The following is a 9315-nucleotide window of genomic DNA, read 5'->3' on the forward strand; positions in this document are numbered from 1 at the left end:
AGACGAGAATCCCGGGGCCACTCGGAGCAGAAAAGAAAAAAGAAAAAGGCAGAGCAGCCAGGATCTTGTGCGAACTGTAACACAAGGAGTGCTGAGCCTCGTGAGAGCTTGACACACATCTGAAAAGTAGGACAAAGTATCCAGGAAAGAGTGCTGTAGCTTGCATTTCCTATTCTCTGGGTGTCTGTGATAGAGACCAGGCTTGCTTGAGCGATTCAAACCATCGTGGATCTCTAACAGATGTACTGCTGCCTTAAGGATTGAGCTGGCATGAGCTGACATTACCCTGAGAGCAGAGTAAAAGTCCTGAGAGCGGTCACTGCCCTGAGCCCCCAAGAGAGTGTGGGTGGTGGGAGAGAGTGCAAAAAGACAGCGCTCTCCTCACAGATTTGTCCTCGCTGTTCTTCTGAAACAGGCAGTGCTCTTTTGAAATGGTGCCAGCGGAGGCTGGCCCAAATCTTTGCAGCTGAAACTTTTACAAGCTCGTGAGCAGAACGGGAAAGACACAGAGTAAGATCTGTGCAAGGAGTTTGCAGCTCCTACGTCTTCCTCAGCCTGTCGAGATATAAAAAAAAGCAAAGAGCCACGCTTTCTTTCTTTGACAATGTATATAGTCTTCAAGATTATCAACAGAAATGTTCTGGATCGAAGACTGCATTGGAAGAGAAAGGCTTCAAAGTATGTGTAAGAAATGAATAAAAGAAAAATGAAGACTCAGTGACGTCACTCAGGAAGCTGTCTTGGATGTTGCCTGAGGAAAGATGCATTGTCTGTGGCATTCTTGGCAGGGACACCCTCGAACATTAAACCTGTACGCTCTATTCAAGACCGGAATATGGGATTATCAAAGTGATTTTCATTTCTCGGTGAAGCTCCGTGTGCAACATTATTTTGAATCTGTTTATTTTCACAGATTGGCCTGCACTGTTGCCTTTGTTTTTGCTTCATAGCTCGATGACACAGTTTGTTACTTCAGGTTGTATTGTGGTAAACACCCGAGGCCACTCATTTATTTCGCTATGTTGACAGTAAACAGGGCCTTCCACTCTCAGCTACAACAAAACTACACCAAAGTCTGAAAGGCGAACTCTGCCTTTGCTGCTTTGCTCAAAATCTGAATAAAGACACAGGCAGGTGCAGAACAACTAAAGACGTCCTGAGCGACGATGAAAATGGGAGGCATGTACTACCTGGGAATGATGCCAACTGCTGACAAAAGCCTTTAATGCTCAGCTCCAAGAGAAGCCTTTAACTCATTTGCTCTGAAATGCTACAGGAATACTGAAGTCTTTCCCAACTGTAGATAAATCTGTCAAACCTTTTGGCTTTGTTACAACACAGCATGTAAGTACTCACTTCTGATTTCTTTGCCCAAGCTTACATCTCTGTCTTTTTCTCTGCATTTCTTATCCCCTCCCAGCTGCAAATCCTACAGTAAAGTGAGATGTCTATTTGATGACACATAATCTTTGCTTCATATGGCTTTTCCCATTTAGTGTGGGGAACTTCAATTCTACATGAATTTTGTATATATTGTGGAACCATGTAAGTAAAATTTAGTGACTATGTGATTTGTTTGCCGAGCTCCCTTTCTCCTACTGTCTCTCTCTCTTGGCAGTAAGGCAAAAGTGGGCAGGGAGAGAGGAGGGCATGGCCCAAAAACTGCTCTCAAGCCCCAGCCCCTGTTCGAGTGGGGTTGCTTGCTGGTACACTACTCAGCCTTTCCCTAGTCTTGCAAGCAAAAGAGAGGGATGTGGAAATGTATTCTTGACTCTTTTCTAAGCCGCCTTTATTTTTCGTCTGCACCACCGCCTTATTGTTTGTTGGTGAACGCTATCCTGATCTTGACAAAAAAACAAAAACAAACCCTCAGGTATTTCTCATTTTTGATTATCTTTCTGTTTAGGCCTTGATGTTCCTCTTTGTATTCAAGCCTCCCTTTATTCATGTCTGCACTTTTACACTCCCTTTACTGTCACCTTCCACACTGTACACGTGTCTAATTCGCTTGCACCGAACACAAAGCCTAAATCTTAACCGCTACTGAGAAGGGATTTTGTTCCACATACTATTTGTTCTGCTAAATGCATTGCAAGCAAAGCTTTTGTATAAACTTACTGATGTGAGAAGTCTGTTTACGTAGCACTATTTGATAAAAACACATGCCACCAAGTAAAAAGAAATTTTAATACTGACATTACTGCCTCTTAAAGCACAAACCTGCAGCAGAAATAAAAATTCTGGCATATTTTACAGCAAGTCGTAGCCTAAAGACATTGTAACTGCAGTAGTTTGAACAAACTTTGCCCTTGGAAAAAAAAAGAAGTGATTATTAGCCCCACGTTTCAAACAGGAAATTCTCTGTAATAAAAAGGCAGTTGGTGCTTTTTTCTAAGAACTTTGGTGTTTGTGTTGCAGGACTGCTGCATAGATGCACGAATTCTGCAACATCAAAAAATCCCCCCGCTGCACTGTATCTGCTGTTAAACATCTATTACTGCGAAAATGAAAAAGCATCCTGTGGTTTCAATCATACAGTGAAACTAGATTATTAATGTAGTTTTCTCGAATACTGCTGTTTGACAGGCCTGTTTGAAAACCAGTATGAACCAGATCCATCTGTTGCAAGCACTGTACAATACATGAAGGGGCTTGTATTAAGGATTACAGCACTATGTTTCACATCAAGCCTCTCTGGTTTATGAGTGTTTGTTTTCAATCTTAAAAGCTATTGAAAGCAGCGTTAATAGTTTAAGTTAGTAAATCTACAGGAAAATTCATTTTTTAGACAAATTACACTCTTGCATGAATTAGACTTACGCGAATTGACTTTGTAAACATTTTGGCATGTGCTGCTTTGTTTGCGTACAGTCGAGTCAGCTCTTAAGTTTGTGTTGAGTGTGTGCAACACTATTATTGCATACTGTACAGAAAGGCTGAATGAAGAAAAAAAGAAGTGGGAGGAACGCAGGGAGGATGGGCAGAAAGGGAGAGAGAGAGAACGAGAAAGAAAATGAACTTATTCCCTCCTCCCCCCCAAGTTCTCCTCAAATGAACTTGCTTTGCTGCTTGATGACATGTTGTTTGGAAAGCCATATCCTCTGCTATTTGTGCTTCTCTCCTCCCCGTAATTGGAGTTACTTTGTAGTTACCAGGATCAAAGTCTCTCTTTTGGTGTTGCTTTTTTATCAAGTCGTGCCACATACACACTTCAGCTCTTCCTGTTAAAGAAAAAAATAATTTTGGGCTATAAACAGCACGTCTCACTCTTTAGACATCAGCCGTTTTACACAGTCTTGAAATCAACAAAGTTACGAGCAAAAGCCATGAGAGATGGTTCATCACTATATTAGCAATTTTGTTAATATCTGTTGAATATTAAGTCAGAAAGAGGACAGATCATATAACAGTAGTTTCCTACTATTGCTAGTAAAAACTCTACTTTAAAAACACAGCCATGTGATCATTTACACTTGCAAACACTCGCTGTACTGATACTAAGGAGCCAATGTTGACAAAAATATGACATTAAAGAGTATTTGCTAAGATTTTTTTTTAACCCAGGTCTCATGAGAATGTCACTGTATATAAAGATTCATATGTGAAGCTGTTCTTAACTCAGAAGTACGTATAGCATGACAGGAACATGGCCTGCAGTTATAGACCGAGGAAAACTTCCCAGCCTGTAACAAAATATGAACCACAGACAGAAGCCTTCGAGCCTCATCGCAGTAGTAAAATACCACGAAATAAACAAACCCACTCTTGCACTTTACTTCACATTAGATGAAAATATTTTAAAAGTGCAAGTTGTCAGCATTAGCCTTTTAGCTGTGATGTAAAATGTTATTTTAGTTTAGTCCATGGTTAATGCACAATTTTCCTCAGTGGAAGTGTTTAGAATTACAAAAATAAAATTATAGTAAGTTTTCAGTAGTATCTTAAAATATCTTTACACTGCACTTTCATTGGAAAACAAAAAAAAAAAGAAAAAACTGCAGCAATTCAGATACCATCGAGCTGAATGTATTAAAGAGGAAGCCGATATGTAACCACTGATAACAAACAGCAACAGCTCATATGTTAAATAATTTTAAACACAGAATTTACTGCATTAACTGCAAATCAGCACAGCAACTCTGAACTATAGACCAACTGAAGTCCACACCAAATGTCCTTCAGATCTGGGCATATTTTATTTGTTAAAGGGTCAGAGATTCAACAACTAAAACCAGTCTAAGGGTATTCTAGCATGCTGTTGGGAGTTAGCCCTGTTCGAATCAGAAGCAGATATTTAATGGTGTTCCAGTGGGTCTACCTTGTCGCCACAAGAACGAACACCAGCGTGTGGGATTAGACCCAGAGACACTTGAACATCTCCACCTGGAGCAGAAACTCATTCCCACTCATGCATAGTGCCCTTTTCTGGCTGAGAACCATGGTTTCAAACTTGGACATGCTAATTTCTCATCCCAAGGCAGTGTAAGCTGAAGCCTAAAAAACCCACATGATCTGCAAAATGTAGAGATGGGATCCTGACCCCACCAAACCTAACACCCTCCACCTCTTGGCTGTGCCGTGAAATTCCATTACTAAAAATTAACAGAATGCGAGTAAATAACACTGAATCCTCTTTCTAAAAGAATTGCTAAATCCTTTTAGCAAGTACTTCTTGTAAGAAATTGAAAAAAGTCAGCTATTTGATTTTCAGTTGACATGAAATATGTTTTAATATAAAGACATACTGCCCACAAGATGTATATTCACTCTTTTTACTTTAGTTTAAACAGGATCAGGATGGACTCACACAAAAAATAAATACCTGTTCAACATATGGACAAAGCATGCTTATGGAACAATGGACCTTTCTTTAGTAGTATACACCTAGCTCACATAGCCGGCAATGCACTGAGCATCTGGCAGCAGGCACCATACCTTACTGTGTGGCATCACAACCCTTGTCTGACATGGCATTCTCTGATTGCTTGGCTGCCAACACTCTCCTCCCCCCTCAGTTATGGGCTCTGCCATGCTGCATCCACGACATCACCCACTTTTGTCTCACTGAGATTCAGCTTGGAGGGCAGACAATGCCCATTTCTTGGCACAAAACATTGGAAGGAGCAGCATAGGAGAACCCAGATCAGTCCCCGACACTCATGCCCTGTATTCCGCAAATCATCACGGACCAGCGCCAGTTTGAAATGGGTATTTTTTATGCATTATTATTGCCTAAATACTCAGTTGTTTGCTATCTGAGCATTTGACAACACAGATTTCATTAAGAAGTCATAAGTTTGCTGCTGTGAAATGAGCTTCTCTGGGCATATATACATACCCGAGGCAAAAGAGAATAACCGTGTCAGTGATATACTGATTGGAATGCTAATTGTTCTGAGTATCAGATAAAAGTTATGGATGAACAACAGAGCAGCCATTTTCCCTTGATCTGCAGCTTGTGAATAAGACTATTTCAAAGCGTCACTTCCGGTTGTAAAAAGCGAAATTCTTCTAAGAAACATATGAGTCTAAACGGTCACATATCATGTTACATTATGCAGGTGGGGTGCTAGTTTATCATGCTGACTGAATGGAAGAAATGGTGCAAGTTATATTATTACTGTAAACAGATGTTAAACCTAGCTATAAATTATTAGTGAATCGTATAGTGATAGTTGGTCACAACACAAATTTGACAAATTTGTTCTTGCTTTCTCTCCATCCCCTCTGCATTGGCCAGCCAGTTAGAAGAATCTGGTACCATTAAGCATCTGATTAATTCATCATCTCAGTTAATGCCACTCACTCCCTCAAGCCCCAGTGAGCATGCCCTGTCACCACAGCCACACAGACTGCCAAAACATTTCAATCACTGTTGACATTAATTGGGCCAAAGAGGAATTCAGAATGTTAATGAGCAGCCAAGCGGCTTTTCAGTGACCACCGTTCACATGCAAATTTATGCAAAATGTTCCAGCCTTTGCACGGTCTGGTCATCTACCACAACACTGCCTGGGCTGAGCTGTTTCGACCAAAGCATGGTTCTGTCTGGACTTGGACAGCTCCACCCAGCTTGTGTCCCAGACTCCAGCTGGCACAGTAAAGAAACTTCTTTCTCAGTGGCTTTAAATTGGCTGTCACACTGAGCAAAAAGGGCAATTTTGAGAAGTCAAACCTTCCGTTTCTCTATTAAAGACCCCCCCCCCCCCCCCCCCCCCCCCACACACACACAACAACCACCACCAAAAACACCCAAGAACAACCAATTTACATTGCTCTTTGTACATTCCCCAACATTGTTTGGAGAGGTCTATGTTTTCAAGAATTGCAAGGAGGAGACAGTCGCTCCACAGATGTTGAGGATGGGTGCCAAACAGCTCCCTAAAATGGCTGAGGTACAGCCATTTTTCTTCCTTCGCTATGCATTACTTTCTGGTTGTAGAGATGGAGGGAAGCAAACTATAAAAAAAAGACATGATTATAAAGAACTTTGTTTTTCTAGTTGTCTTGAATTATGGACAAATTATTAGAAACTTTTGTCTTACTTTATGTGCTATTTTTTTTTTTTATTAACTTTAACTCATTCACTGCCAGCCATTGGCAGTGAATGAGTTAAACCCATTGACTCATTCACTGCAATTGACGGCTATAGACGTCAATGGCAGTGAATGAGTTAATTATACAGGGTAACGTGTCTGTCACATTTCAGTCTTTAACACTTGTCAAATATATTTTATATGTCAAGAGCCAGTAGTCAGATACAGGATATCAGTTACACAAACACAGCAGCTCTATAATGAACTAGGCCTTGATTTTAGAGCTTAGGTTAAAGTGGAATGTGGAAATGAAGCTAGAAAGTAATTCTTGGTAAATCTGCTACCATACTACATCATTCTATGGTATCAGTGTATTTAATCGATGTGGTCGATAGTGGTCAGTCGAAAAATGAAGAAAAGACACTAAAATATTTCAGCAACTGTTTTTCCGAGGTGAATACTGACATCTAAAAACGTGTGTTTTTTCTCTTTGTCTCACAGTTTGACTGACACATTTTCTACTGCTACGTGAAAAACTATCTGTCCTTAAGGTTGAGGTAGTAGATTGAATAGTTGTGGGGTTTACGTCCTCCTTTTGAGATAACTATACAATCTACTGTCTTTCCTAAGGAAACAGGTTAATCTGCGGAGATGCCAAATCCTATATGCACGAGAAGCTCCCTGGATAAAGGAACGCATCACTTATGAAAGTACAAATAATCTACCCACACCTGTTTAAAGACAACTGCAGTCCAAAGAAAGACTGTCATTTAATTATGTAATCGAACAGTAGAACCTGTCTACCCTTTCTAATTGGTGTATACTGACCAAAGCCTTGTTATTAAGGATTTTCATTTGGGTTTGAAGTTGAGCCTAGCAAGGTGAGGTAGTAGGTTGTATAGTTTGTGGGATGGACTCAATCCTATTCAGGTGATAACTATACAGCCTATTACCTTCCTTGAGAGGTACAATAAGTGCTTGAAGGAGCCACTCTGATGCCATCTTGTGGCAAAAAGACTATTATAGCTCCACAAATGATCTTAACTTTGGGACCTGTATTGTATTGTAACCTGCATTGTATATATCTGATATAGTAATAACAGATTTACAGAATAAAAAACAGGCATATTTTCACTTGACAAGTTAAATTTAAATGAGCTGCAATATAATTCAATGACAAAATGTATAGCTTAAAGAACGCATTTCAATGAGCAAATGTTAGCCATCTAATTTCCAGTATGACTTCAGATTTGTAAAACAATTTCTTTGACAGAATATGTAAATCCACAAGTATTTAATATCCAGTGTCACATTAGGGAATTTGTATTACGTTGATATTAATACTGTCAGAAAGATCACAGTAAAAGTTTTACATGAACAGGCTACCAAATGATATATTAGGTTTCAAAATTTTGCATTTTGCAACTTAGTGGAAGAACTATGCAACATTAGGTTAGCAGATGGGTAAACTGAAAAAGAAATTCTTGATAATATCGCAACTAACCACAAAGTAACAAAAGATACAAGGCCTATACATAAAAAAGAAGAACTCGAAGCTCTGTTTCCCATGTTTGCCTTCTAAGCTATAATTTTTTTCAGGTTCTTTAAAATATGTTTGCAAAGATATAAGGAAAGTTTGTATAGAATAGATCTGTACTATAGACTCAAAGAGAAGAATACTGCCAAGAATATTGATACTGCCAGTTGAGTCTGATGAGTTTTAATGTACAGTAATTTACACAGTGATACATATAAAATAATCGTACTGATTGTCTGAAGTTGTTTTCATTACATTTATTATCCAAAATCAGTATCCGGGGTCTGCATCTGAGGGCTAAGGGGAAGGTAGCCTGAGTTATGTATGTATATACCCCTCTTTTTTTTAATCCCTGTCTTTACTGGCTTGCATTTTTCATAGAAACATGTAGATGTCAATGTAAATGCCTGCCTAAAGGAAACATTTCTAAATAAACATATCTGAAAACATTATCCAAAATCAGTTACTATAATAAAATTTATAATAAAATTAAAAGGTTGTACATTGAATTTTTTCCTTAAACCTAGCATAATCATTTCTTTATTAAGTCCTGATGGTTGAACTTATATATATATATATATATATATATATATATATATATATATATATATATATATATATATATATATATATGTATGTAGTTTTTCTCTACACTGCTAAAACATTAAATTCAAGGGGTTTCACAAAAATGACGCATCAGTGGCTTAAGAATTTTATAAATGTTCCTCCATTTTCATTTCATTTTAATGAATTGAATATTTTACTGCCAAGCAGTGTCATTATCAAGGTCTGGAGATGTGGGTACTGAAGGTACTGAAGATGTGAGTGCTGACAGACATAACATGATGAATTGCACACTCTAAAAAAGCTATACTCTGCACAGCAAATTGCTGCAAAAGTGATTGGACAGCGCTGCTGCATACTGCAAACGCAACCCAGGAGTTTCTGAAGGCAAAGAAATGTCATTCTTCAATTCTGAAGTCAATGACTTTTTAGTTTAATAAAAGTCAGAACTCAGGCATCAGTTACCCCTACACAATTCCATTTTATTTTACTTTAACTACCACTTCAAAGAACAGTGAATTTAATTTTCGAACAGAATACACTGTCTGTTGATATTAATGGAGAGTCTTCATATCAACATATGACGAACTAGAACTTGAACAGAAACAGAGAAAGAGTGATATGAAACTTTATCTAAAAACTTAACTTTAAAAACAAGAGGAAGTTGGTCTTTTTTTC

The 9315-nt window shown here is 38.6% G+C and overlaps 1 long non-coding RNA gene across 1 annotated transcript; it reads left to right on the top strand.

Moving 5' to 3' along the window:
* LOC120718287 lies at window positions 1-8306 on the top strand. Its single transcript, XR_005692440.1, has 2 exons — window positions 1-1873; window positions 2419-8306. It is a non-coding gene; the product is annotated as an uncharacterized LOC120718287 (long non-coding RNA).
* Window positions 8307-9315: the final 1009 nt, after the last annotated feature.

Source organism: Simochromis diagramma, unplaced genomic scaffold (genome assembly GCF_900408965.1).
Source record: "Simochromis diagramma unplaced genomic scaffold, fSimDia1.1 OVJJ01000320.1, whole genome shotgun sequence".
NCBI classification, from domain to species: domain Eukaryota; kingdom Metazoa; phylum Chordata; class Actinopteri; order Cichliformes; family Cichlidae; genus Simochromis; species Simochromis diagramma.